Consider the following 26,897-nt stretch of genomic DNA (forward strand, 5'->3'; position numbering starts at 1 on the left):
CAACATAAATAATCTTGAGACACAGTGCTAGGTAAAATAAGCCAGTTACAGAAAAAGAAATACTGCACTGTTCCACTTAAACATGGAATCTAAAATAATCAAACTCACAGAAGCAGAAAATAATAGAATGGGGGTTCTGGGGGCAGGGGAAATGGGGATTTATTGTTCAACATGTATAAAGTATTAGGTATGCAAGGTGAACAAGTCCTAGAGACCCACTATACCACATTGTGGGTAGAGTTAATAATATGCTGTGTACTGAAAACATTGTTGAGAGGGTAGATCTCATGTTATGTGTTTTCCCCCCACATACAAAAGTCTTCCTTCTTTTCTCCTGTGAGCTGGAAATGTGGGCTAAGTCATTAAGACCAACAGTAAGTGGAAAAGAGGAGGAGGGGAGGAAACTATTGGATTTCCCCCATGTATTTTGGGGTGAGGTTACTCATTCAATCAATCAATAAGTGTTTACTGACCACAGACTCTGCCAGGGACTTATAGAGGCAACAACAGAGAAGACAAACAAGATTCCTGTCTTCCTGGAGATTAAATTCTAGTGGGGAAGATGATGATAAACAAGTAAACCTACTTCCAAAACAATTGTTTCAGGCTACAATAATGGCTGTGAAAAAGTAGAGGGGGTGATATAACAGTAACCTTGGGCTGGGGTGTAGATATGGTGACCTCTACGAGACCGTTGCATTTGAACTGAGACCTGAGAATAAGCCAATCATGAAAACAAATAAACAAACAAAAAACTGGGGCAAGACCATTCCAGGCAGAGGGAACAACAAGCCTACAGGTCTGGAGGTTAGAGAGGCCTTTTTGTACTCAAAGAACAAAAAGGAGACTGGTGTGAAAAGAGCATTGTGAGCAGGGAGGGTGTTACAGGATGGGGTTGGAGAAGTGGGCAGGAGTCAGATTATCCCAGGCTTTGTGGGCCAGCAAGAACCTCGGGCTTTATTCTAAGAGCCACAAGGATTATGAGCAGAGCTTGTGGGATAAAGCATGTGCCCCCACCTTTCTATTTAAAAAAATATCTCTCTCCAGATGATGAGTGGAGAATGTACTGTAGGGAGCAGGAGGAGAAGCAAAAAGAGCACTTTAGAAGCTATCCAAGGAGTGGTGGTCAGGCTTGAGCCCAAGAAGTGGTAGTGGGAAAGAAGGCAGAAGAGAAGATTTGAGCAAAAATATGTTAGTGAAACTGATCAGACTTGCTGATGGGTTGGATGTGCAGGGTAAGAGAAGGCAAGAATTCCTTGGATTTATGTCTGAGCAGTTGTGTAATTGAAGGTGACATTTTAATGATGTAAAGAAAACTAGGGGAAGAACAGACCTGGGCCCATGGCAAGTGGAAGTCAGGAGGTATCAACTGGACACCCAAGTGGAGACAGTTGTCTATGTGTGCCTCAGGGCAGAGGCTTTGAAGCCAGACAGTGTGGCACATCCTGGAGAAAGGACCTGTACAGGAATGGTTGGGCCTTGTCAGAAATCTACTTCTCCATGAGCAAGAGGATTTATTTAAGGATCAATGGAGTCAAGAAGTACATTTCTTATTTTCACAGATGGTGTTTTCTTTCTTGAAACAGTCACTGTCTCCTTATACCTGAGAAGGCTGTTTCTCCTCAGAAGGCAGAGGAGTTGTTAAGAGTTTCAGGGCCCTGGAGCTGGGCCCTTTGTGATCCCTGTATCTCCTCATTATCAGGCTGTCCCTGGAGTCCAGGAGCTGCAAAAGTCTATAAAAGCCACAGAGGGGGTGAAGGTGACATTAGCTGGAGACTGATGCCATTGCTCCCCGAGCTAATCCCTCCACTACCATTATCAGTTGCTGTGTATAGGAAGCCATTCAAGGGCTGTGACACTGTCCTTGAGACACATGGGGACCTGTCCCCACCCAATTCAGGAATGTGATGGCCCAACCCAGAGGTCAGCAAACTACAGCCTGCGAACCAAATACGGCCTGCTGCCTGTGTTTGTAAAAGAAGTTTTATTGGCACACAGCCATACATTTGTTTACTATTGTTTATGATCAATTTCAAGCCACAACAGCAGAAAGTTGAGTCCTTGTGACAGACTATTTGGCCCTCAAAGCTGAAAGTATTTATTACATGGTTCTTTTACAGGAAAAGTTTGCAGACTCCTGCCCCAACCAATTATACCTGCACGTATCTGTAGAACTTTGTGGTCACCTCCCTCCATTGTCCCTTTGCCATCTCTCTCTTAGACCAGCACCCTGGACAAAGCTTCTTGTCCTTCCAGGGGACCCCATGCTATAGGAGTGACCTGAGGACAACACTCTTGAACAAGGTATCCTTGGACCAGCCTTCCAACTTGGAGACTGGCAGGTAGCTTGGGAACTGGAAGATCTTCCAGGATGCAACACTGCTAACCCACCAACTCAGTCAGCACTGCCCATCGGCCCCTAGGAGCAGGAATGTGTCCAGCGCTCTGCTGGGAGGTGACTGGGGAAGAGTTCTTACCTCATCTTCTCCCTGTGTGCTTCCCCAGTTCCATTCCTCCTACTGCCCAGTCTCTGCCTCATGTCAATACCCTTGTTAGAGAGAGCTGGGTTGGTCTTGTGAGATGCCTTTGTCCTTTCAGTAGAGCTTTCTGGCTAGAGCAAGCCAGAGACCACTAGCAAGCCTATAGCTTGCCTGCCACTTGGCTTAGGAGCTCTCCTGTGGTGGCATTTATGTGGTCTGTGTAGGGATGGTGACATCATAGCAGCATGACTTTTGTAGAAGAACTCCATCGTAATGGAGCAATGGCCATGCCTGTTTGGAGACTGCACCTGCTCTGTGTAATGATGAATACTGACCTGGGCATCATTTCCTTCAGATGGCTTTAAACAATCCTCAGGGCTCTTTGTGTTCAGGGAAGGAGTTGACAGGGCCTGGCTAGATAGTACCTACTCCACAAATGCCAACATCTGTTACCAGCTAAATGTCCACTCCCCAGTGGAACTGAGGTAGAGGTGGCTGAATAGAGAAGCACCTTTCATCCGATTTGCTTGGGAGACTACATCCATTCCCTCCCATACTTTGCTTGGTAGGGCATTGCTGTTCACAGTATTTCTACCTAAGTCAGCTTCTTCATGAAGCTCACAAGCAACTCAGAGAGATTTGTCCTCCCCACTCCCCAAAATCTTCAGTGAAGCATGGAAACTTTAGTCATTTGGCTCACTCAGACTTTCTAGATGTCTGGTGTTGGGCAAGAGGTGTGTGCTGCTGATGGATGGCACTTTTTCACCTCCCTGCCCCATGTTTGACATCGTGCAGATGAAGGCATTTGAAGAAGAAGATTGATTTGTTTTATTAATGAGAAAGTTATGAAATCACGCTGGAGAAACTTTGAACATGTCCCATACCTTCCCACTGTTCTAACACAACAACCATTTCTACTTTTGCATATTTCATTTCTGGTTTTGTTCATCTCAGACACAAAAAGTAGGTTTACAGTTGTGAATATGCAAAACAGAGTTTATTCTTGAATCATTATTTATTAATTATTGTATTACGTTCCATTCGAACAACCGAAAATGTACTTTTGCCCAACCCTGTATGAATAAAATTCATATACAATTTTCCCACTATTTGGTGATCTGCTTCTTTCATTTATTATTTCATCATGCATATTCACCCTCTATTTCTGCATTATCTTTAAAATTATTGATCTTAATGATTTCATATTAGTCCTTTGGAGTGGGTATACCATTTTTTTAACGTAATGATTAAACTTATGGTCTTGGAGTTAGCCTACCTCATTTGAAACCTATCCACTGTGACCTTGGGAAAGTTAGTAATTTAATCTCCCTGAGCCTCAGTTTCTACATCTATGAAACGGAATCAATACTAATCACTGAGAGATGTTGTCAGAGTTAAAATTAGATAATATTGTATAAGCATTAATCAGCATAGTCTGTGTGTTGTGTAACAAACAACTCCTGAGTCTCAGTGGCTTAGGGAACAAAGGTTTGTTTCTTCCTCATGTTACAAGGGCACCATGAAGCATTTGGTCATAAGAAGCGCGGTCCTGCTTATTCCAGTTACTTAGGAACTCAGGCTGACAAGGCAACCCTATGTCACCTGTTCACAACTATCTAGACAGAATTACATGTCCCTACCCACCAACGAAGGGGACCTCGTGTCTCAGGGACAACTAGAAACACTTGATAATTTCCACAAGGCAGGATTGTGAAATTACGTGTACATTATTTTGCTTATTTCTACAACACATAACTAAAATGGAATGATACATGCACAGTTCTTAGCACAGTGTCCTGGGAACATAGCGAGTGCTCAGTTATGGTCAATGCTGTCACTGTTGTTATGATTTTTTGTCATCTTTCTGCAATTATAGGTAGAGCTTTAACAAACATCTTTATACAGAAGTTTTTCCACTTCTATTGAATTGGTCCCAAGGGATTAGTTCTCAAAAGCAGTGTTAAATGCCTGAGCTTTGGGATCAGTCACAGGAGGGTTCAGATTCTGGCTCTGAAATTTACTGGATGAGGAACAAAGACTAGAAAGTATATGAAATCAGCAAGGATTAAATCTCCATTTAGGTTTTGTTACATAACCTGATTTAGGTTTCTATTTTTTGCTATTGACCAGAGGTAATGATTTTTAAAATATTTCGTACAGTATGTTATATCCTCTACAAGTACTGTTTCATCTCCATCTTGCATTGTTAGCATAAACAGATGACTCTGGGTGTCCGACTGGTGTGTGGTCTTGGCCTTGCTGAATTCTCGTTGGTTGAATATACTTGAGGTCTGTCAGCTGGTGATGTCACTCATGAGAGCTGAGGCAGCATTTCAACAACTGCTTTTCTGGAGACAGCAGGGGCGTGCACATTCTACTCACATGTGGTGTCATGGCCTAGCTCCAGACCCAGGGTTAGCCTGAAGCCCCAAGTTACCACCTGTGTAGTGACTTTGCTTCAGGCTCTGGACAAGCTGCTTAACACTCATGTGCCTTCCTTTATTCCTCGGTAAAATAGACAGTCACATCTTAGAATCAAACAGAGGCAGTACAAACTTGATTGCTTTTCTCTTGCATAGAGGCAAAATATCTTTATGGCTTTTGCTAAGCACAGTCATATTGGAAAGAGGATCTTTGTGGATTCCTCTATTAAAGATTAAATGGGTGGTTCTCAATCCACCACATCTATTAGAATTGCCTGGAGGAACTTAAAAACACTGACGTCTGGAGCCCACCCTGGGGGATCCTGATGTCATGGGGCCAGAGTGTGGCCTGGCCGTTGGGAGTCTGGAAAGCTCCCCAGGTGGCTGTAATATTCAGCAAAGCTGGGAACTGTAGACTAGACCAGTGTGCCTCAGACTTGAATGTGCTGCAGAATTTCTCACAGGGCTTGTTGCAGCCCAGATTGCAGGGACTCCCCTCCAGGTTTCTATGTCAGTGTTTAATAGATGTGGGTGGAGTCTGGGCATCTGCATTTCCAAATTTCCAGGTGGTGCTGTTGCTGCTGCTGGCCCCAGGATCACACACCCAGGGCCATTGATGAGGATACCATTTGTTTTCTGGGTGTTTCCTCCTGTGAGGGGCTTTGAAAGGGAAAGGTGGGTCAGCATTTGTGGAGGCAGAGAATAAACAGAATGTCCTCTCTGCCTCTTCCCCAGACCTGAAAATCGCACAACTCCTTCCTGAAGTGCTGTCGGTATGAGCTGCCTGGTCCATAGCATTTTCCTTTAAGGAGCTGGCAGCCAGCTGCAGTGCTCAGCCAGGCTTGGCTCGCCAAGCGTGGGCCCCCAGCCCATCAGTCTCCCTCCTTCCATTACCTCCATTAGTACGGTTCTTTGTGGCAATTCCTCTTCCTGGCTGCTCAGGGTATAAAGTGCTGACTGTGAAGCCACACTTGATGTCTGAAACTTTCAGGACTGAAAAGAAGGATATGAGTCTGTGACCCAGGGGACCACAATGGCATTGGGGGTGGGGGGCTCGTGATGCAGTGGCGGCCTGGGTGGGAGCAGGGGCAGGGGGTGCAGGCAGAAGAGAAGCCCTGTCAGAGTCACGCTGGGCCAAATATTCCCAGAAGATCTGGACTTAAGATACCTGAGCAATCTGAGGACAAAGCAGGTATTTCTGTATCTATTATTATCCCGATAAATGTAGTTTTGGGGAAGGGGGTGCGTCAGAGGGTGGAGGGAAGGTAAGAGGAAATGGTGGAGAAAGGACAGGAATACAAATGTAATATTTTTGCATAGTATCTGGATGACTGGTGGCATGGCTGGGGGTGGACGTGGAATTTAATTATCATGAATTTATGGAAGGAAAACGCTCAGTGCCACAGACCTGCCTTGGCAGACAGAGCATCTCAGAACAAACAAACAAACAAAATAAACAAAACACAGTCATAGCTAACACACAGCCCTGACTCTGACAGTCGTCATACTAAGTGCTTTACATATAGTCACTCATTTCATCTTAACATCAATCTTAAGAGGTAAGGGCTATTATTATTCCCATTGTATAGATGTGGAAACTGAGGCACAGGGAGGTTAAGTGACTTGCTCAGGGTTACAGAGCTTATAAGGATTTGAACCCAAGAACTTGGGCCCCAGAGTCCATGTGCTTAGTCTTGTGGGGAGGGGCCTGTTTGTGAGAGACTCTGGCACCAGCTCAGAATGTGTATCGATTTCTTTTGAAATCTGTGGTCAGATTCTGCAGGCTGAAAGCAGGGGCGTGGCTCCTTCCCAGTCCAACCACTATTAAATCAAGTGTGTTGTCTGAGTCTCACTCCTTTCTAGTTTTTTTTTTTCTGTTTTTAAAGTTTCCTCATGCAAAGCGGTACCTGGTCTGCCTTCAGCAAGAGCTCGGACCCTTGGCACAAGTGAGCAGTAAAGTTACCTTCATGCCTTCCCTTTCCGTGTGCAGCCGTCTACCCTCTGCATGCCTGCATGGTGGCCAGGGCTCCCAGCACCGTGCCTCTGCAGACATGCCTCCCTCGTCCCTTTCCAAAGCAGCCGCTCTGCCCAGTCTTCCAGGCACTCCATAATACCCTAAAATAAATCCAATGGGTACATCACCAGAGGAAGAAAACAGTACATTCATCCCCCACCCCAGATGTCCAGCCACCTCAAACACACTCCCACTCTCCCACCCATCACGTTCATGTTTCCTTCTCCCATCCTCCAGTCATCATCCCTTTCTACTTGGAGGACACAGGAGGATGCAAATGGACCAGGAGTTGGTCAAGCCATGTCCAGCTCTGACACTTACTAACCATGAATGCTGGTTGACAAATTCTGCAGCATTGTTCAGGCTTACCAGCAATAACTAGGACAGAAGACAGACATGGGTTCAAATCCTGACTCTGCTGTTTTTGGACTGAAAAAAGGCGACTGAATCTCTTTGTATATCTGGTCCCTGGTCTGTAGAATGGGACAATGATTCTGATCTTACGGGGTTACAAGGAGAAGCAAATGACTGCCTGCCTGTGAAGGGCTCAGTGCAGCGCCTGGTATAGAGACAAAGCTTTCTCTTCATGGTAATTGCGGTAGGTAATTATTATGGTAAATGTCACTATTCCCCTCCCTTGCCTCAGTTTCCTCAGGGTTGGGATGCTTGATTTCCCAGGGTGCCCCCAGTTCCGCCATCCTCTGACTCATTGGCTTTCTTCTTGTTTCAGGTTTTTATTAGATTTCTATGACTGACTCATCACTCTCCATCTCTCTCCCTTATCATCACCCTCCATGAAAAATGAACATTCCTTTCCTTTGTACTCAGGCCATTGCCCCTTCATCTCTGCCCTGGGGAAGGAGTGGAGATGGAGGGTAGAATAATCCAAGCCAGCCAGCCCCCTGTGCGCAGTCGCTGCTTTGAGTCAGATTCTGTTGGATTTATAAGGCAACTGAGGAGTAGGTAGTCGATATGAATAACCATTACATTGGGGAGGGCTTTTTCTTCTCCCTCTGACTGATGACAGCTAAATTACTGCTAAATATAGGCCTTGAAATTTGCATGAATCTGCAGCTTGCCACAGTCAGGCTGGGGGTTTTATTGACAGCCGAGGCATCGGAGGCAGGCAGGCCAGGCACCTGCTCTGATACACCTCTTCCAGAGCAGGCACAGAGTCACGGAGAGCCACCCCTCCCTCACTTCCTCTCCTAAGCGTGCACTCGTCTCTCTGAGCCTCAACTCTGTTGGTTCCAAGGGAAGAGCCTCGGCTTTGGTTTGGAATCCAAATCTGCTATTTAGCTGTGTGATCTTGAACAAATGACTTCACCATCTCCCTACCTCTCTACCTAAGCCTCAGTTTCCTCATTGTTGTAATGGGCCAATAATAGCATAGACTAGCTAATCATTATTTCACATCAAGAGAAATTTGGAAATAGGCTGTTCTAAGTTTCTATGTTGCTGTACCAGCATGTTTGCATTTTTGTCCTTAGTTTATTGTTTCAAAATCCCAAGATGGCAGCTTCAGGCATTAAAATCTGTCACAGTCAAATTCCAGGCAAAAAGAAGGAAGTGGCTTTCCTTATCACTTCCCTTTGTATCAAGGAACATAATCTTGCATAGAAGCACCCAGGAGATTTCCCTGTGGTAGCTCATGGCAACAACAACAATAATAATGGCAGCAGTAACAGTAGTAACATTTATGGAGCACTTACGACATGGCAGGCCCCTTTCTAAATACTTACGTGGGTTCACTTACTCAATACAACAATACCAAGAAATTGGTATTACTTCTAAGAGGCACAGAGGTAAACAGACAAACCTTGCCTGAAGCTACTCAGCAGGTAGTTGTTGGAGATGAGATTCGAACCCAGGAAGTTTGTCTATTGAGCTCAGACTCTGGAACTGGAGTTTAAATTAAGGTCATGTTCACTTGTTCAACCTAAGCTGAGGCCCTGGAGCTGATGAAGGGACCTACCTTCCTAAGCACACTAAGTGTGCCTAGTACAGAGGACAACTGGGGTTCTATAAACTAAGGGGGGGGAATGGCTTGGGGTGAAAAGCAGAGGTGTGTGCCCCACGGTGCACTGGTTGTTGGAGAGTTAAAGGACAGATTGCCCCTGTCTGGGTCTGCTCAGGATGTCATAACAAAACAACAGACTGAGTGGCTTACACATCAGACACCTGCTTCTCACAGTTCTGATGGCTGGGGAGTCCAAGGTCAAGGTCAAGGTGCTGGCAATATAGGTTTCATTCAGAAGCCTCTTGTCTTGGCTTGCAGGCAGCCACCATCTCTGTGTGCTCACATGACCTCTTCTTTGTGTGTATGTTGAGAGAGAGAGCAAGCTCATCAATGTCTCTTCTTATAAGGACAGTCACCCCATCATGTGTGCCCTACCCTCATGACCTCATCTAACCCCAGTTACCTCCCAAAGGCCCCATCTCCAAATAGTATCACATTGGGACTTAGAGCTTCAACTCCAGGAAATGAGAGTTCCCCTCTCCTCCTCCTCCACTTATTGGTTAAATTAGTTATTTGGAACATGTAATATGAGACTAACCTGAAGACACTAGATTTTGTTGGGGAGGAAAGACAGGAGACAGTTAAGTCAGGGCTCACGATGGCATTTGTTTAAGGGCCCAATGCCTGGGCTTGCTCGGAATTAGGCTGGATGGAGCAGCGAGGCCAGCTTCTCCTGTCGACGATGGTGGCCAAGCGGCTGGACTCCCGGTTCCATCCTAGGCTGACACACAATGGTGCAGACCACAGTTAACCGAGAGACAGGTTTTTGGACATCCTGGGCTAGACCATTTTAGGACAGAAAATCTCAGCTAGCAGAACCAGTTTTGGAGAACGATAATTTTCTGTGGCTGGGGAAAGCTGGACTAAATGTGGACGAGGCGCGGGCTAAAAGCCTGTGACATAATCAGAAGATATTTATGGACGGATCATAGTGAGGTGGAGACAAAGTGGATGGCATCAGGTCCAGCCAGCCTGCCTCCAATGTCTCAGCTGGCTGAGCTGTGGCTGGGTTGGTACCAAAATGAGGCTTACAAAGGAGGTGCACTGGCATGAAGGATTGGTGGCATGGAGGTGCCAGTTGCCATGTAGAGGCAGCCAGAATGGGGGTGAAAGTTTGGATGTGCCAGGCACCGGGAGCTCATGTTGCCATCAGGGGAGAAAGCCAGAAACGTGACCAACCAGAAGCGGAGTCCAGATTCTTGCCAGTAAGGAGTGTGGTTATTGTGGTTATTGAAATGTCAAAGTATGAAAGGCTTTGCAAAAAGACAGCCCTGTGGCATTCATAGGAGGGGCCAGGTCAGCACAGTGACAAGGGAGCAGGTTGCCTAGTGGGCAGCTCCCAGACTGACCAGGTCCGCATCCCAGCTTTATCATTACTAACTTGTGACTTTGAACTATTACTAAAACACCTCAAATCTCAGCTTTTTAAAAAAGTAACTGACTAAAAAGACAATCATAATTGTTGAGGATTATAGGGTGTGTATGCAAAGTGGCCAGAAGCATCTGGCACACAGTAGGAGAGAGATTGTGGGCTCTGTCTTTTCCAAGTTAACAGGAAGTTGGATGGAGACAGGCCGCCTCTGTCCTGTGGGCCTCCCTAACAATGATGACAGCCACCCCAGGCTTTCATCATGAAAGACCAGTGCTGGGAACAACGTTACCCTGGGAGAAGCTCTTTGAACCCCCTCTTAATGAAAGATGAATCGATGGTCAGCTTCATTTCAGAGATAGGCCCTCTAATCCCAACTTTTCATCTAGTTTTTTTTTGCCATCTCCAAGGCCTCTTCAGGGGAGGTCCCAGCCCCTTTATTCTCCAGGATGCACCATGAGGGTGTTGCTTTGAGGCCCTAGCCCCACAGCCTGGACTGACATTGGAGCCAGGATCCTTGTGGCATTTCTGAGGGTTTTTGGCGGTGCTTGCCCATTCAGTCTCCACCCTCTGGACATCCTTCGTCAGCCCTAACCTCCCACAGAGCAAAAGCAGGGAACTCCCTGTGGAAGCTTGGGGTAGCTTCCCAGTACTTCTCTGACCAGACCCCTTGGCTATGTTGGCTTTTTCTACTCCCCCCCATATCTAATCCTTCAAGAGACTGGTGGGGAACTGACAGTGCCCTGCTTTCTACCCAGGTCTTCTTCAACTCCCCCACCCCCAATGAGCCTACTTTGGTTTTTCTCCTTTGATTCCAAGGAAAGACCTCTTCTGACTCTCTTTCTCTCCTAGTCCCTGCCCTGCACTTCAGAAATATCTTTCCCTGCTCATCCAGCCAGAAGCATTCATTCCTCTTGGACCCTGAACTGATGGAGCAGGTCTTCCCTGCCCTCTCAGAGCTTGGATTCTGTCACCATGCCTGGCTTCCCTCAACACTAGTTCAGTTCACAGTTGCCCTGCATTCATGCGAGCTCCACCTCCTTGTCCCTGGAGGTATATACCATCTTCCCAGCATGGTGGCATCTAGCCAGTCCCTGCTTAGCTGTGTGGGCATGGGAGCTCTAGGTGGGAAGCAGGGGTTCTAGGACACCATTTCTCATTCCCCTGTGGACCTCAAATTTGGATAGAAAATATTGTGTAGGTGAGTATGTCCAACACTTTCTTCAAGTGGTGCATGACTCACCAAAAGGTTATAACTCAGTAGGTGAGAATCCTTCTCAGTATGCCTGTTCAACAGCCCACCTTTGGGTCTAAGGTAAGACTGTGTCTTGTTCATCTTTATAGCAATGGTTTCTAGCCAGGTGTCTGACACATAGTAGGTGCTCATTAAATATTCACTGGATGAATAAATGGTCGGTGAATGAATGGACTAAGATGTGATGCATCCTGAATCTGCTAGGGAAGGCAGGAACTCCCTCTCCAAACTCCAGTAGATGAACATGCATCTCTGCACAGATACTTTCAGAGATGAGGAACCCCATCTTCCCTAAGACAACTCATTATAACTCTTCTCCTCTACAGAGCTCAATCCAGTCCTTCTCCAGCTTCTACCCTGAGCTCACACTTTGGCCTCAGTGGCAGCCCAGGACTCATCCCACTTCTTGGGCCTTTTGAGGGACCATTCACATCAGAGGTACAGGCATCACCTTCTAAACATCTGCCATTACTGATAAAGACAAGTGGAGAGGGAGTCCCCACCCCCTGGGAGATGTTAGCCTCAGATGGAGGGTAGGAGCAAAAGAGAGCTTTAGAGCTCATATCAACTGATCACCTTAATTTACAGACAAAAAAAGCTGGTGTCCTGAGATGGGAAATGATGCATCCGGAACCAGAACCCAGCCTGCCTGGTCCCCATCCCTATACCCCTCCTTCCTGCACCTCGTGGAGCAATATGTGAGGGTGACCCAAGTCTTGCACCTCTTTACCATTCCACATCCATTCTCTCCTGGGATTGTCAGATTTTCCTGGATTGCCCAGGGACTCAGATGCTTCTTGCTTTGTTGAAGCGGAAGAGGTCCTGAGGGTGAACCCGTAACCCTCTGTGGATGAGTTCTGGGCAACCAACTTCACATGCAGTTTAGAGTAGTGTTTAAAACAGACCTCTGGAGCTAGACCATCTGGGGTTCAGTCCTGGTCTGTGCCTTCTGAGCTGTGTGATCTCAAGCAAATGGCTTCACATGTCTGCGTCTCATCTTCTTCAGCTACAGGATAAATTAGTGCCTAAGACATAGGGCTGTTTGAAGCTTCCACAGGGATGAAGGCTTTTGCTCAGTGCTGGGTAGGTGCTAGTTGTTATGAGTGCTGACTCTCATCCTGGCTCCCCTGTAGTTGCTGGATCCAGCTCACCTACACCAAGGAGGACCACTATAGTGACTTCAGCCAGGTGACCTTCTGTGTTGAAAGGAATTGTCCCTGGAACATCCAAAGGGTCTCCCATCTCTGAAAAAACCTGGGGTCCAATGATGCTTCTAACAAACCCATCTGAGAAGGCTGCTTCCACTGGACCATGTGCACAGTGGTTAGAGTCAAATGGGCTCTGGGCTTGACTGCCTTGGTTCACATTCCAGATCCACCACCTTCTAGATGTGACACCCTGGGCAAGTGACTTTGCTGCTCTTTGACTCAGTTTTCTTATTAACACAGGGGGATGGGGGTGACAATACCTGCCTCTGAGCACTGTGCCAGAATTAAATAAGAGAACACAGGTGAAGGATAATGTATGGTGCTCAAGAGCATACCATTGTTAGTAGTGATGTTAGCTCATGTTTATGAAGAATTTAGTGTGTGTCAGACATTGTTTTAAGTACTTTTAGATGCATTAATTCATTTAATTTGCACCACAACCCCATGAAAGCAATATGAATTTCATCCTCTTTTGCCAGTGAAAAAACCAAAGGATGGAGAAGTTAAGCAACTTCCTTGGGACTGAGATTCACAGCCAGGTGCTGGTTTGATGCTCATATACTTAGTTACCACTGGACAGCATGGGGGTGTCAGATATGAAAACCATACCTGCAGAACTTTCTGATTGGTATTGTCATTTGAGACATGTCTCAAGCAGGCATGAGGCTGCCTGAAGCCATCTTTTTCCAGAAAACCTGAGCCAGCATTGAGGATACGGATTACCATAGGGAAAGAGTAGTAGAGATCAAATGCTGAAGTTGCCACACCATAACCACTGACAATGTGCCCAGGTTGGCAATCCAGGGGCAAACCAGCTGCTGATGCCATTTCCTTGGGAACACCTGGCAAAATCTGCTATCACGACTTGGAGTGGTTTCATTATCAGCATGGCCCAAGTTGGTGATGGAGAGACAGGTGGGCAGAACAGGAGTCAAGACATCCTGGGCTCCACTGGTCTAACCTCTGGCCCATAAGACTTGCATAAGTTCCTGGTTTACCCCAAGACTAAATCAGCATGTCTTAGGATCCAACCTATCAGCATTCACACAAAATCTCAAATCTTCTGGCCATTCTTGAAAAGAAGTCGATCCATCTCTCTAACACTCAAATTTCTGGGAGCTTGGCCAACCCAGATCTGTATCCTGACTGCTAAACTCACTCTCTGCAGCTCAGAAAACCACCAGACCACCCTACATGCATCTAAGTAAGACCAAGGTCAAGGAAACAGATCCTGTCCATTGCTATTGCTACCAAACTATAAGACTTCCATCATGTCTAGCACACAGTGGGTGTCAAGTTTACCACCATTCCCAGGACACAGTAGGTATCAAGGTACCATTGTGTCCAATATGCAGTCGGTGTTTAGTAAATATGTGACTACTGTTGTAGGGTTGAGCTATCCTGGGGAAGATGCCGAGCAGGTGGTCAGATGGCAGGAAGAAAAAAACCTGGTCTGAGACAGTAGTGGTTCATGATAAGGTAGGTGGTGGGGGTGGAGGTGGGGATCCTTCCCAGTCAGTCAAACACAATGATCACATCTCCAAAGAGAGTGCTCAAAACCCTTGGCACACTGGACCCTGGTCCATGCATGCAGCCTTCAGCAATTGGGGGTCCTACTCAGATCCCCAGCAGAAAGAACTCAAGACTGACGAGTTCTGAGGCCCAGGTAAGCATTACTGCGTGCTCCAGACAGATAGCCATCAGCATGCCAGGCAGAGGACTCAAGATCCCAGGAAGCTGCACTGAGGGTGTGTGTTGGGGCTAATGCCTCAAGGGGGCGCTACCCGGCTTTCCTGAAGGCAGAGCCCAGAACTTGAGGAAGCAGCATCTGATGCTCCAGCTGCAGTTGTAGATCTTCCAGGAGGCAGTGTTCCTGCAGGACTCCCGGAGACGGTGCTAGGTATTCCGTGTTCTTCACACATCATGGGCAACTGGCCCTGGAGACATGTAGATGGGTTTCTGGACTCCAGGCTCTGTGTCTGAAGGCAGCTGTCAGGGTCCTGGCCAGAACAGAGCAGCCCTACCCATCCTTGCTGAAGATCTGGTTGGTCAGGTAGATTTTGGATGACAAATCTAAGCAAGAGCCCAATTCTATGTTCTGGTCCTCTGGGCTGAGAGAAGGACCACATCTGAAGATCCTCACATTTCAAAGACTGGATCTTCCCTTCTCTAGAGTCGGGGTAGGGTTGGCCCACAGTGGGAAGGAGCAATCCTTTTTATTGTATATTTCTTATACTGACAATTTTTCTTCTAGAAATATTCTATGCATATATGTAATATTTTTGCCTCAATGATGGAACATGCAGTACTTTGCTTTTGAAAAAATATATCTTGGATGTGTCTCTATCAGCTGTTTCTTCCTTTTACATGGCTGCCGAATTTTCCATGGCATGATGTCCTATAATTTAACTAGTTCTTTATTGATTGACATTTAAATTTATTTCTAGTCTATTTCTACCAATCCTATAACAGGGCATGTCTTTAGCACATGTGTGAGCATATATGAAAGATAAATTCCTAAAAGATAGATTGCTAGGTTAACATGTCTGTATGTACTGTTTTAATATTTCTTTGACTAGGGGTACAAGATTCATTTATGCAAGGGAAGGTGGAAATATTCAAAGAAAATGTGGCGGGTGTTTTGGTAGAGCTTCCAGAAGGGGTACAGGCAACCCAAGAACACACATGCTGCATTGGAAAGCCACTCTTCTGGTTATGAGGAAGCCAGCCCGGGGCTTAGCTCTCACTGTCACCATCTCCCAGGATGAGCCTGTCACACAGATACTCCACCAGGCCAGGATCCTGAGCCCGCATCTAGTGGAAGTTGGTTTCACGGTGGAGAAGATGGCTCCCTGGTCACAGAGGTCTCAGAGAAATCACAAAGTGGGGGTCATTCAGGTCAGTGGCCAGTTTGTGCGATTGCCATGATGACCAAATCACAATCTTGGTCAAGTGTAATGCACCTGTCACTGCATCCAATCCCCCTTCCACGTGCCATGGGCTGCCTTCTTGGTATTCGGAAGAGAGACTGGTTACCTCGCAGGTTGCCAGTGCCTTTGGTTTCTCAGTGTGTTTCCTCCCTTAATGGGACCTGAGAAGGAAACGCCTGGTGGAGTTCTCCAGAGCCACAGCATCCCAGTCAGAGCAGTAAGACACAGACAGCAGGTCTTCAGCGCTGGTGAGAGCTGAAGGTGTTTGTGGGATCCTGGCAGGTGGCTGAGGAGAGGTGGCCTTGGGGAACTGAAGGGGCTGGCCAGATTCAGTCCAAGCGTTCTCTAGGCAGGAATGTGCATCCACGGACCCTCTGACCCACTCTTCTCATTTCGACAGATGTCACCAAATTCCCCAGAAAAGAACCTTCGTTAATTTATGTTCCCATCAACAGCCACGAGAGTGGCTATTTCTCCACCCAAGGCCACCTCCGTGTCTTATCAAATTTCTGAATTTTCCCAATCTTAGAGGTGAAAAATAAATTTTCATTTAAATGTGCATTTCTTTTATTGTGAAAGGTGGTTTAAAAAATACTTTAAAATAGGTTACTAGCCATCGGCAGGTTTTTTCTCTGAGTTGTCTGTGGTTTTTGTTTTGGTTTGTTTTTTTCCCCCATTTTCTTTTCTGTTGGGTTATTTGTCATTTTCTTATCAATCTCTAAGAGTTTTTCATACATTAAGTAAGCCAGGACTTTGTTTGTCAAATAAGTTGCAGAGGCTATATTTTTCTCAGGTTTTTGGTTGATTTTTGAGTTTCCTTACAATACTTTCCAAAGTTCAGAAAATTTAATTTTTCTACTCAAATGAATCATTGCTTTGCTTTTTCAGTTTAGAGTTTTCTTGCTTAGAGAGTCTGGCTCTACTCCATAGTCATAAAGAAGTCTCCCATGTTCCTTTCAAGTACTTTTATGGGTTTATTTTTTATGTTGAAATCCTCATTCCATCTGGAATTTGCTTTAATGTGAGAAGTGAAGACAAGATCCAGCTTTACTTTCTGCCCAGATGGCAGGTTGGTTGTCTCAACTCCCCTTGTGGAAGAATCTTTCTGCCTGGTTTGGAATACCACATTCGCCCTATATGAAATTCCTGTGTGTTCTTGGATTTCTATCTGGATTCTATTTTCCTTTACCCAGCTGGGCTGTCTTTGTACCAGACAGTTTTAAGTATTGTAGATTTTTATTATGTTTTAATATCTGGCAAAGCTCATGAATTTTTTTTTTTTTTTTTTTTTTAGCTCATGAATTTTATTATTATTTTTTTAATTTCAGAATTCTTCTGGCTAGTAATTACATGTTGGTTTTTCCATTAGATTTTAAATCAGCTTGTCTGTTCTTCCTCATCATCCACCCCAAATCCCATATACATGCTCCTAGGGGTTACAAGGCCTCATGAAGGCCCAGGGAGAGAGCAGATTCTCCTTGGGCTGAGGGGCCCTCTGGATGGAGAGGTCAGTACTCTAGCTGCCCCAGGAAAAATCAGTGTCATCAGCCCAATTTGTTGGCAGAGACCCCCACCTCTCTCCAAACGGGTGTTCTCAGGTGCTATAGGTGAAAGGATTTAATGATTAAACAAGTTGGGAAAACCTTGCATTAAAGTCAAACATATTTTTTTTGATCATCCATTTAGCAGTTATTAATGGGTACCTGTCATGTACCAAGCGTTGGTACATTACACAAAAGCAAACTCTATGTGTTCACTCAGGCTTGGGAGTGTAAGCTCAGAGGGAAGCCCAGGGAAGGTACTGTGAGAAGAAATGGCCAGGTTAGGACCTAACCTCCCCTAGCATGAGGACAGGTCTTGCCAAGAAGGTGACATTTAAGTAGGTCTCTTAGAACTTACAGCACAAACACAAGCAGGGAGAACCTGGTAGAGCACTCTCCACATTTTTGACTGTGGAACTCTCTTCAGTTGGCCCCTCTGGGCTCATTTCTGCAGGTGCTCTGTGGCACATGCTAACCTTTTGTACTGCCGAGGTCTGTCACCCAGATCCATCTCATCTGAGCCAGGTGTCCTCAAAAAGTTCTCTCGCCCTCTCTGAGCCTTGTTTTTCTCATCTGTGAAACGATGTGATAGGACTGCCGGATAAATTACCACGAACTCAGTGATTTCAAACAAGTATTTATTCTCTCATCATTCTGGAGGCCAGGTGTACAAGGTGTCAGCGGGGCTGCACTCCATCTGCACACTAGGGAGGATCCTTTCTTGCCCCTTGCAGCTTCTGTGGCTCCAGGATTTCCTTGGCTCATGGTCATATCCCTCTAATCACTGCCTTTGTCTTCGCATGGCCTTCTCCATGATTTTAGTATCTTCTCTCCTGTCTCTTTATAAGGACACTTAGCGTTGGATTTAGGGCCCACCTGATAATCCAAGATGATCTCATCTCAAGATCCTTAACTTAATTACATCGGCAAAGACCCTTTTTCCAAATAACATCACAGTAACCTATCTGGGGGGAACAACAATTCAACCTGCTGCAGAAGGGAAGCATAGAACTCGTTTCAGAGAACTGTGGGAAGGGTTGGCTCCGACAAGGTCTGTGAGGCTGCCTGCCTCGGCGTGGGACGGGTGCTAAATGCCAGTTTTCTTTTCACTTCTCCCTCTCCAGGTGTCTCTGTCCTCAAGAGGGTTTAGCACTACTAATTCACAATGAAGTGGGAGGGTCTGAGGGTTCTTCTCCCACCCCATCTCCACTGGAGACCATTTCCTTTTAAATGAGGAGTCAGGGGTGGGTAATCCCTGCTCTTTTTTTCTCAGGGCTTCCCCTTCTGGACCTGGGGGTGGAGGCTCACAGGAGTCATTTATTATCTTTCTCCTGGAGGCTCCCAGCCAGCTGCTCCACTGCAGTCTCAGTCATCTCCAACCTGGACTCATCCTTATCAAGACTTCTCTTCTTATCAAGACATCTGTCTTTATCCAGACATCAGCACAGATGTTTCCTGGAGCCAAGGTCAGGGAGCCAGCAAACCCTGTCTCAGACATTTCTCACTCTTCTGACAGCTCCCTGGGGACTCGCATCTTCAAAAAGCTCCTGGATGCTTTTCTCATCATATCCTGGGTTTTTTTCTGCAAAACAAAGACAACCTCTTAACCTCTTCCTTTTTCTGACTTGCCTTGTTGAGATGCGCTTGTCAAGCTGATGTTGAGGGGCACAGGCTAGATACTCTCCACAAGGAAAGAAACAAGCGTGCATGGAACCAGCTTAAAGGCTCTGGGGGCACTAGTGGCCTTGTCCTGTATCCCAGGTCTTCCAGGTGCACCGACTTCTCCCAGCTTGCTGCCCCCACAAAGGGAGTCCCGTGTTTCTTGGTCTTGGAGTCCCTCTGTCCCTGGCTCTTCTGCACCTCTGTCCCACCTCCATGCCCTTCCTTCTACTGCTCCTGTACCCCCCTCATAATGACAAATCAATGGTAATTGCTTAAGTGCAGCTGTTCAATCCTCAGACTGTTGAGAGAGAACTTAATGTCCAAAGAAATCCCCAAGGAACTACATGCTGCTTGAATTATGTAAAGGTGTGTGGGGAAGGGTGACTTTCATATGCAGAAACCCTTTTTGGCATTAAAGTTTCATGGAAAAAACTGGACTTTTGGGCTCACGTTTCTGGTCAAAGCTTATCTTCTTTCATTCAGCACAAATTTACTGGGCTCTTATTTTGTACAAGGCCACAGTCCAGGTGCTATGGGGAAAAAAAGCTAATTTAATCAGTCTTCCTTACCTCCACATGCATATACCTTGGAACCAATAAGCTAGTCTAAAACTACACCCAGATGGCCATCATAATACACATTCACATATTCACCCACCCAGCCCTCCATCCATCCACCCATCCTTCCTTCCATCCATGCATTTACTGGCCCAGCAAGTACTTACTGAGTGCCTGCTATGAACCAGGTTCTGTGATAGGCACTGGAAACACTGAACTAGGCACAGGGCAAGACATTTGTTGGAAGGCAGAAGTGATGAAAGTTTTAAGTATGTTTCTGTAAAGAAGATGCTGGATCTTGAGCAGATACAATTTAGGCAGACTACTTCTGTACATGCATGTGAAGTACAAGCAAGGTCAAGCTTCTCCTCCAATTTCCATTTCTCCCCAGAATTTATGTGCATTCCCAAGGCTTATGTTCTTTTCCAAGGTCAATTCCACCTTCCTCATGAAGCTCAGACCCATACACTTTTTCTTTCTCAGGTTATCTTTAATTTATGCTTCACATTGATCTCAACATGGCATCAATCTCTTGTTCTTGATTTCTCCAAGAGTCACCAGCACAAGGATTTGGGTGTAGGTAGTAGCAGACCCCTGAACTCTTTCTGTCTTATCCCATCACTAACTCAACTTGCAGATCCAAAGAGAGGTAGGCTCCTTGAAAAAGCACCTGCATACCCTATGTGGATCTTACAAAAAAGAGAGCAGTATGGAGATTCAGGTCCCCATGATAGCAATGGGAATGCCTTGGAATACCAAGGTGGATACTTTGGGCTAATATTCTCAGGACCTCACTTGGAGTCTAGAATGGTGCCTGACACGTGGTAGAGACTCCAGATACATTGCTGAATTTGTTGAATGAATTATGCCACAACCCAACCCCTTAAAACATGTAAACTGGAAACAAATGTGGGGATATAATGGTAGCAACAGCAATGCCTGGGCACAAAGGTCTTCAGCATTATCCCATCATGTTTAGAATGAAACCCAAAGTTCTCAACGGGACTCCATGTTCCCATTGGCGCACAGTGCTTCAGACACATGGGTGCGGCTCCCTTGACCATGCCATGCACATTGCTGCCTCGGCCTGTGGCAGAGGCCCTTCCTCTGCCCGAAGTGTACTTCTCTAACCAGCCCACAAAGCTCGCTCTCTCACCTTCTTCAGGTCTCTACTCAAATGTTGCCTCATTGTCTTCATTACACATATTGCTGCCTGCCATTTAAGATACTGTATTTTCTCTTTCCTCTGAGAATGGTAGCTCCATAAGAGCAGGGGCTTTGTCTATTTTTGTTTGCTACTGTATTCTTGGTGCCCAGAGCCATGCCTGGCACTCAGAGGACACTGCACAAATATTTGCTGTTAAGTAAATGAATGGTAAAGAGTGAACATGGACGCTACCACAAAGCTATTGGTAGAGGTGGGGTTCAGTATAGTCCTGGCAGAGGAAGAGACAAAGTATAGATGAGAAGTTTGGCAATTAGGAAAAGCCCTATAGAGACAGATAAATTAGGTCTTCAGCAATTGTCAAGGATTGTGGTCCATGTGGTGCCCTTGTGTAAGTAAGAGAAATGATGCCTCTTTCTTTAGGTGGATGTAGCCTTGGGCAGGGGGTGCTGTGTGGGGAGTGGAGTGTGGGCTGGATTTCAGCTGACACCCGCTGCCCTATGGGTGATTGCCTTTGTGCAGGACACACTTCGGATAAGCCCACCTGACAGTTTCAGAGCATTGCTCAATCAAGGTCTTACTAGAGACAAATTTGAGTGCCGACCTGGGCATTTCTCTGTTGCCAAGTTTGGGGAAAAACATAACCATCCTGATTTTCAGACTGATGAAAAGACTTGCTGGAAGTCACATGGCGATGGGAGGGCAGAACTGGGATCTGAGTTCCTTCCAATCAAATGACTTAATGTAGACTCACGTCATCCTCTTGCTACTCAAAGTATGGCCTGAGGGCCAGCTGTATTGGCATGTACACATTAAAGTTTGGAAATACTACATGTTACTGCTCCTGAATTCCATGTTTTACTTCCCTGGGTTTCTTTCTATTACTTTTCTATTTAACTTGAGGCTGGGTTACCTCTACTTTGTCCATAGGCCCAACCAGCTTGGAGTTCTAGAAAGAGCACTGAACATTTAGCTGTGTTTCAATGTGTGATACTGGACAAATCTCTCATTCCTAAGAGCATAGGTTTACTAATCTGGGCAAAAAATGGTAACCCAGAACTTTCATGGGGCTTAGATGATGTGATGAATATGAAAGTACCTTGTCAATCATAAAATTCTATCCAAACACAAAAGATTATTGCTTCCCCACAGTATATATGAAGGCCCTTGACAGAGACCACTTATTTTTAGAATGCTGTTTCAACAAAATAGAAGTAGGGAGAAAATGAGTGGTCTGGGGCCAGTAGACCTGATTAGCAGAGTGGAATAGACACAAAATCTACAAATTTGTTTAGCTTACAGGGGTAACTAGCTGACACCTGGAGGCTTCACATAGGGCTTAGTCTGGTGAAACTTTGAAGGGGAAAGGTAGGTGAAGATTAGGTGGGGCATTATCCGGGGAGGGCAAATTGCAAGGGTAGCATGCATGGTGAGTTATTGGGAGGGGAGGAAGGCTGCTCCCTTCCACGCCCAACCACTGCTTGGCTGTCACACTTTTCACGTTGCATCCAGATGCTCTGTGCCATATGGAAGTGGTCAGTAGCACTAGAGGGCCTTGGTTGGTAATGAGCTTGGAGAATGCCATTTCTTAGAAAAAAAGACCTCAGACCACACTAGTGTTCTTGAGAATTCAGCTGAGTGCTACTGACATCACTGCCCACTCCTGTCAAAAGTCTGGACACAGTGAGGGTTCAGTAAATTCTCAAAGAATGAGTAAGTGAATGAATGCATGAACAAATGAATGGAGACCTTTGCCCAAAGGGAGCTTTCTCAATCTCAATAAGACCTGTTTAAATTTAAGCTCATCCCTCTCTGCTGTTCTCCCTCCCTCTTATTGTGCTCTATTGTCTTTGTGTGTGTGTGTGTGTGTGTGTGTATCTACAGCACTTATTCTCTCTTAACATACTGTATAATTTACTTATTTATTTACTCTCTGTCATTCCCCAGAATGGAAATCCACTACTGCATGGCTCTTTACCTCTTTTAATCTACCGGTACAGTGCATGGCACATAGTAGATGCTCAACAAATATTTTTGAATCAAATTGAATTAAATAAATTGGTGAGAGTGTCAATGTCACATGGAAATTGTCTGGTTCTGCCACCAAATTCTTATGTGACCAAGGTGTATGCCTTCTCCTTTCTGTGCCTTGGTTTCCCCATCTGAACAGTTAAGAGGTTGGATCCATCTGTAAGGGCACTTTTAGCTTTAATTCTGTGGCTCTGCTTCTGTGACTGTTGTCTTTGGAAGACTGTTTGCACAAAGTGGTGACAAGAGCTCTATAAAGGAAATGAACAGACCTGGGTGGGTATTCTCACTCTGACACTTCTTAAGTCCTGACACTCTAGGTGAGTCATTTGACTTCTATTCCATCTATGAGGCTCCTAGCACAGTGTCTGGTATGTCTTAGGAATTGTCTCAACCTTAGCTTTTCCCTTCTCATCTGGGCCTGGATCCTTGTTGTGAAATGAGCCTCAGTTCACACAATCGCACAGCAGAGGGCTGAAAGACCTTTGCAAACTGTAAGGTGTTCTCAAATGTGAAGGGTTATTATGGTCACACATGTACCCAATCCCTGGCCTCCCTCCACACAAATGAGACTGAGATTATAGTTGCTATTTATACCCAAGCCATCTCATGATTCACTGCCCTCACTGCTCATCACAATTGTTGCACCTGAAGAGACCAATCCACATTGGGTTTATCAAAGTCTAATTAAAACTTGATCATCGTGTCTAACATGTTGCCTTATTATTTTGGCTTAATTAGGGTGATGAGAGGAGGCTGAAAGCAGCAATTCCAGCAGTGCTATGATACAACATCTGGAGAGGAATGGGGCATAGCCAGATGAACAATTAAGTTGAGCTACACACAAAGCGAGGATCTTCGCATCTGACAGCTGTCTGGCCAGCCCCTCCTCAATCCAGGCTTTGTGAAAGCCAGACTAATGTACTCCCTTTTCCACCTTTTGAAGTGCTAGGAGCTGGCCAGACCCTTTAGAGAATAGGGTGGCAAAGCGACCCCTGTGGGGAAAGTCCTGCTGTCATAGATTTTAGTCACCAAGGGAAGGGAAGAAGGAGCATCTGGCAACAAAAGGAAACTAATTTTACCTTTGGTCTTGGATTTGGTTAGCTGGGGTCATGATGCTGATGTGAATCATGCTGGCAAAATTCATGAAATGTCATCACTTATCTCTTCAGTTATGAATAACCCGAGATTGGGCCCTTCTGCCTCTGTTCCTAAGAATAGGCAGCATGCATGAAGTAAAATGTTCTAACAGAACTCTCACCAATAACAAAGCTGCAAACTGCTCCATTAGACATAATGTACTGTGTTTTCCCATGCATAATGCACACCTACATTTTTGGCCCAAAGTTTCATTAATTAATTGATATTTAGATACTTGATTTTGTATTATAATGGAATTTTAGCATATGTATTATTTTTGCTTTCTAGAGTTACATTTTGAATGCATGAGGATAAATAAAAAACACTAGAAACATTAAGACAGATACAGAATTAGTACAACCCATGTATAGTGCACATCCTTATTTTTCCCTCAAAAATGTGGGCAAAATAGTGCTCACTATACATGGCAAAATATGATACTAGTTAAGGCAGGCTAGCTGCAGTAACAAACAGAGCCAGTGGGAAAGGGCCCCTGATGTGCCTTCCTGTGATCCCTGTCTCCTGGCTTCCACCCTCTGGTGCAGTTCCCTCCCTTTGAGTACAAGCTGGACCCAGTGACTTGCTTCTAAAGAACAGGACTCAGCAGAAACATGGGACATCACTTCTGAAATTAAATTATATAAGATCGTGATTCCCTTTATTGCTCATTAGTTTATGGTTTATTTCACTTAGCCCAATAGTTTCTAGTTTCATGTATGCAGTCACAAAAGGTAGGAATTCCTTCTTCTTTCTTTCTGCTGTATAGTATTCCATTGTGTAAATGTACCACAGTTGAGCCAGAGATGTGGAAACATGGAACAGACTGACAGTTGCAGGGGAAAGAGAGGAATGGTGTAAAGAAAGGAAAGGGATTAGTCAAAGACCATGTGTAAATGACCCATGGACATGGACAATGGTGTGGGGATGAGCTGTGGGAATGGTGGTGGGGGAGGGCTGGGTGGAGGAGGGCAAGGGGGGAAAAATTGGGACAACTGCAACAGAATAAATAATAATTAAAAAAATAAATAAATCCTTAGGCCCAAAGTAAGAAAAAAAATTGTGAGATGATAAATTATTGTTTTGAACCACTATAATTTGGGGCAATTTGTTACACAACAATAATAAAACAGATTCCAATATCCACAGTGGCTCAAATACAACAGAAGCTTCTTCCTAGTACTTGTAACCATGCTTATAGAGACTGTCATTTTCAATGGCTTCCAAGATTGCCCTTAAGTTGTTTGTCTTTTTTTTAGTCTGTTGGAAGAAATCAAGAGCAATAGTGTGCATGTAAATTTTTTAAAAATTATTTTTAAAAATTTAAATTGTGGTAAACCATACATAGCATGAAATTTACAATAGTTTTACTTCTTTAATTTTTAGAGAGAGAGAAACACTGATTTGTTGTTCCACTTATTGATGCATTTGTTGGTTGATTCTTGTATGTGCCCTGACTGGGGATTGAACCTACAATGTTGATATATTGGGACAATGCTTTAACCAATTCAGCAACCCAGCCGAGGCTAAAATTTACAAATTTTAACCATTTTAAGTGTTCCATTTAGTGGTATTAAGTACATATTACATTGTTGTGCAACCATCACCACCATCCATCTCTAGAACTGTTTTCATCTTGCAAAACTGATATATAGGAATTTTTAAGGGCAAAGCCTAGAGGTGCTACACCCAATTTCTCCTCAAATTTTAATAGCTAGAACTTAGTCTCATGGCCACACTTAACTGCAAAGGATACTGGGAGATGCAGTCTATCTGTATCCAAGGAGAGGAAAATATAGATTTTTGGTGAGAAGCTATCAGTTTTTCTCACACTTATGTACAACAGTATCTGCATTCCAAAATAATGCCAAGCTGTTATTACAGTGCCAACACCACTTACTTGAGGACAAACTACCCCACAGGCCTACATGATTATGCTAGCTCTACAGCCCTTCAGTGGTTATGTGGTTGATTTTAGAATCAAGGACTTTTAATAGAAAGTTCTAGAAAGGTCGAAGGTGAAAGATTCCCTGGTGTCTCTCTGAGAAACTTTGAAAAGTGTAGTCTAGACATGTTATGTCACCATATTAGTGTTTGCTTTCTGTGCTCTTTGTAATGGTTTTTTCATTGCTTGGGACACTTGCAATAACCCAGGATTTTGTTCTCTAAAGTCTCTCCTCTTCTGAAGGCAGCTTTTTTTTTTTATCACTGTCTCATCACATTGAAGATGGCTGAAATGAAATTGATGGGCCTGAAACATATGACACCTTCTCTTCCCCAGCTGGATGACAGCAGCTTCTGACACAGGGGCTCTGGGGAAGCCCTGCCCACCCTAGAAAGTGTTCACTTTCATTTTCAAAAAGAATAGGCCCTTTGGGGGCCATTTGAATCTTGCATTGCCTGAAATATGGCCAGGGTGACTGGTTCCATTTCTTAAGTCTCTCATTTCTAGCATCTTTTAGAGTCTATTTTCATGAGAAAGTGTGTATTGATGAAATAAAGAAGGAAGAGCAGGTACCCTGTAATCTCTTAGCTTTTCTTCAAGCTTACATATTAGAGTTTGGGGTGAGTGGCTTTGCAAATTTTCTGCCTCTGAAAAATTCATTTTAAGACCCGTTACTTTAGAAATTGCCAAAGGGTCTGAAATCTCCATTTCTGTGTGACTAGCTGGTATTTTGAGCAGTTTAGGGTACTCTAGCTTTACTTTCCTGACTTTGGACTGAGCCATGGTGATATCTGAGCAGTCATTATTATTTATTACTTTGGCATATATAGGCTCATGGAACCTGGCTGGGTGAAGCCCTTACCTAGCATTTAGCACCCACGGGTCCTGTTCTGGGGCCAGAGTCCCTGACCTCAAGGGTTTCACAGTCTAGGGAGAGAGACATAACTTTAATATAATGCAGCAAGAGTAGGTAGAGGTATATAGGGGATGCTCTGCAGACAGAGAGGAGGGTTATTTGATCCATCCTGGAGGAAGAGGGAGAAATCAAAGAAACTTCTTAAGGCTGTAGTAGCTAAGCAGTGTTGTAAAGGATGAGGAGGACACGTAAGGAAGAAAAGTCCACATGAGTGAAGTTAGAGACATAAGAATATGTTACACACTTG

The sequence above is a fragment of the Phyllostomus hastatus genome, unplaced genomic scaffold (assembly GCF_019186645.2).
Source record: "Phyllostomus hastatus isolate PE091 unplaced genomic scaffold, TTU_PhHast_1.1 phas_scaffold_182, whole genome shotgun sequence".
In the NCBI taxonomy this organism is placed as follows: domain Eukaryota; kingdom Metazoa; phylum Chordata; class Mammalia; order Chiroptera; family Phyllostomidae; genus Phyllostomus; species Phyllostomus hastatus.